The 3,995-nt window shown below is 42.3% G+C and overlaps 1 protein-coding gene across 1 annotated transcript in view; it reads right to left on the bottom strand.

The window, feature by feature from the left end:
• LOC114635413 (cytochrome P450 3A11-like) overlaps positions 1–1,324 on the bottom strand; it is an 8,281-nt gene extending 6,957 nt beyond the window's left edge. Inside the window, exon 1 of the mRNA XM_028784020.1 lies at positions 1,184–1,324. The gene's annotated coding sequence lies outside the window, so the exon portion shown is untranslated. The remainder of the gene's footprint in view (positions 1–1,183) is intronic.
• Positions 1,325–3,995: the final 2,671 nt, after the last annotated feature.

Genomic DNA, 3,995 nt, shown 5'->3' with positions numbered 1-3,995 from the left:
AGAGAGAGAGAGAGAGAGAGAGAGAGAGAGAGAGAGAGAGAGAGAGAGAGAGGAGATCTAAAGTCATACATTAAAACATCTAAGTTCTACATTTATGGCAGACATTCATATGTACAGTACGCTCAGCTACTATAGACAATGCATGTTCACTTGCTTAATATGTAAAAATTTCAGGTATTTTGTAACTCAGAAATGCTGATTCTAAATATAACCCCTAAACCATAAAATCAAATACTTAAACATGACCTTCTATATGAAGGCTCATACCAGTGAAATTCATGGCAATCGTGAGACTGATGTCAGTGTTCATCAACAAATAAGAAGAATAATCTGCTCATAAACACAGGACATAGTGACATTTCTTTCATTTAATGTTGTGCTAAATGAAAGAGGCCTGTCACAGAGACCACATAGTCTATGAACCTATGGATGGGAAATGCCCAGAATACTCAGATACAGAGGAAGTGAACTGGTGGTTGCTTAGGTCAAGATTGCTTCAAAGTTACAACATGGCCAGAACAAAGTCCTCTATGATTGACATTGGTAATGGGCCAGGTGGGCCTTCAATCATTGCCGATTTCTAAGAAATCAATGTACTGAGAATAAGGGGTATTTAGTGTTGAGTCCTAAACTGAGCATCTATATCAGCACCCCCATGCAGGAAGGCTCAAGGAAAATGATGAAAGAGGGTGTGGAAATAATGTCAGGGCCAGGACTGTGGGAGTGTTATCCCATGTCAGGACGTGGCATGGCCCTCTCCAGGGAAAGAGTCACACTGCAAGTAAAATGGGGGCCTATGGATAGGATATAGATAACTTTATGGGTTAGAATATGTTAGAACCTGGCCAATCATAGTGCTTAAAGCCTGCTAATAAACTTAATAGTTCTCTGTCTCGATTATTTAGGAGTTAGCCAAGTTAAAAAACTACCACCTTTAAATATCATCCTAGATAGACCTATGGAAGGTGTCCGATTCCCTGGAACTGTAGTTACTGATGATTCTGACCTATGTGTGTGGATGTAGGGGTTCAAATTGGGGTTCTCTGAAAGAGCAGCCAGTGTACTTAATCACTGAGCCATCATCTGTCCAGTCTGATTCTGATATCATTTTGATCCTCCCAATAATAACAGAATAGAGGTTTGAGTATCACCTTAATCCTGAGGAACTGTGGGGGTCACTCACCAGTAGAGGAGCACCAGGCTGATTGCCAGGAAGACCCAGGTTTCTAGTGAGAGAGCTGAAAACAGGTCCATTCCTGCTTGTCTCTCAGCAATTTATTCCCCTGTGTTCTGCCTCCAGCTGTGTGTGTGATCCTATGCAGGGCTTCCCTTCTGCCCACTCTGCTGCACTATGGCCAGTCTGCAGTACTTATATGCTGGGAAAAAGGGTGGCATCAGTGATCCAGCCAGTAATGAGATCACCTCTGCATCAGCTGGACTTTGGTACTCTCTTCCCCCAGACAGATTATAAAGATCATCCACAGCCTATTTTGACCCCCTTTGAGCTACCATTCTGTGTGGTATCAATAAACATCATTGTCATATGGGTAAGGCCAAAGGTTCTTGGCAGAGAGAAGAGTCTAGAGTAGAAGCTGGGAAATCAGATGTTCAAAGACAAAGTTCAAATCCACATAGAATGTTTGGCACCAGCTTTGGATATGAAATCAGGTCTCAAAAAAAATTCTTCAACTACACCAATCCATCAAAATTCAACACATGCCATCCCTTGACTATGGTGCCAGAGGGAAAGAGACAAGCCCTACCAGTCATTGCTGAGAGAGAGGGAAGAGTTGTACTCAGTTGTGATCCACTGGTGACTGGTGACCCACAGGCTCTAATGGATGGCTTCAAACACACAGTCACACACATGGCACTAGATAAAGTCTTTAGGACACAAAACAAATCATGAATATGGGAATGAGATTTTCAGGGAAGAACTGAGGGTGACAGAGGTGGGGTAATAAAGAGACTGAAATTTAACAAAAATGTGTGCTCATGCCTAAAGTTGTAAGACAAACAGACAGCAGACAGACAGACAGACAGACAGACAGACAGACAGACACAGAGACAGATGGAGGGACAAGGAGAGAAAGTCATTGATTTAATAAAAAAATAGCTAATGAAATGCAGAGAGCCACAGTCAAACATCAGGGGATGCCCAAAGAGACCTGTGGAAGACTTCAGGATAAGAGTAAGTGAACCAGAGGGATCAAGGACACCAAAAGAAGATGTACAGACTCAAGCAACCTGGAACCATGAAACTGACAGAGACTGAGACACCAAACAAAAAGCATGCAGGGGCTGGATCTAGAGCTCCTACACATTCATGGCAGATGTGCAGCTTGGTCTTCATAAGGGTCTCCTAACAACTCCAGCAGGAACTGTCTAAGACTCTGTTGCCTGGCATTGGACCCCCTTCCCCTATTGGACTTACTGATAGGGCATTGGAGGAAAAGCATGCATCTAGTCCTGCTGAGACTATATGACCCAAGGAAGATACCCAAGGAAGGGCTTCACCTTCCTTGAAGTGAAGAGGAGAGGGTAAAGGGGGAGGGATTTGTGAGGCTGGCCTGGGAAAAGAGGAAAAAGGAGTTGCTGCTACCAAAATTCCTTTTTGAAAAATTAAGTAGAAAAAAAAAAACAACAAAGTCCCCAAACCTAATGAGGATCCAAGGGCACCTGAGTATAGGAGGGATTACTAAAAAAAAAGAAGATTGACTTTAAAAAAAGCACAAAAATAACACTGTGCCCTTGAGGTCTAAAAATTCATTATTTTCTCAACTGGAACGAGTACAGAGGGCCACACAACCACAGGTGTATGCATACACATGCAGCTGATACCCACCACGCTGACATCAGACAACGATTGCTAATGTTTATTGTCCTGAGGACTTTGCCCATATTAGCTGATATGATCCACTCTACAACCCTGTGAGGGATAACTCTGTCACAATTGAACAAACCATGACTAAAATGACAACTGATATAATCAATGTTACATAATAATTCCCTAATGAAACCAGGATCCAAGAGTTTGAATTATTAATTAAGATAAAATTAGATCATCTTTCTTCATCTCCTCCTTTCAATTCCTCCCATCCCCCAAATCCCTCTCAAATTCATGGCCACATTTTGATTATTATTATTGTTCCACATATATAAATATATGAATACAACCTGTTGACTCCATTTAGTGTGATTTGTATGTGTATGTTTTCAGGGCTGAACACTTGGTGCAGACAATCAATTAAGGAACACATCCCTGGAGAAGACTATGTCTCCCTCTCTCAGGAGTCAGTAATTGCCTGTAGTTCTTCGTCTAGGGGAGGGGTCTTGTGAGATTTCCCAGTCCACTTGAGCATATCTATTTAAGATGTCATTGTTCAGATCTTGTTTAGGTAACCACATTATTAATGTTTCATGAGTGTGACTCCCCCATCACTTCTGGAAGACACCATCCTCCAGCCGACTTTCAAGACCTCTGACTTAAAATCTTATTGCCCCTCTTTCTCAGTGTTCCTTGAGGCTTGAGTGTGGGGTTGTGTTTTAGATATCAAGGTCTTCACCTGTAACAGATTCACCCTTGCCTCATGTCATATAGGATTAGTGGGGGAAACAGCACCACATTCCAATTGCAATACTCCCCACTGGGTAATAAAGACCCCACACTCAGGCCTCTAAGCAGGAACAAGGTAAGGGGGATGAGCAAGCTGACAATGAGGACTGGGGAAGGGGAAGCAGGAATTCCATGCTGCCCTTCTTGCTCTAAAGGAAAAGCCATGGTGTTGATTTTCTACCAAAGAAAACCAGCAAGGATTTCTACATGATGGTTTCTTTTCAATCCTTCTAAGAGACTGTCTTGAGGTTAGCTAGTCATTAACACACACACACACACACACACACAAACACAACACGTTATAGCTTATAACTGTCTTTACATTCTCTTTATGGTCCTCATGATAAGTCCCTGAGATCAGTAAGCTATTGTCCCCATG

The sequence above is a fragment of the Grammomys surdaster genome, unplaced genomic scaffold, assembly GCF_004785775.1.
Source record: "Grammomys surdaster isolate TR1022 unplaced genomic scaffold, NIH_TR_1.0 103697, whole genome shotgun sequence".
Classification (NCBI taxonomy): domain Eukaryota; kingdom Metazoa; phylum Chordata; class Mammalia; order Rodentia; family Muridae; genus Grammomys; species Grammomys surdaster.
The sequence above is the reverse complement of the archived record's forward strand: the minus strand, read 5'-3'. Positions and strand labels throughout refer to the sequence as shown.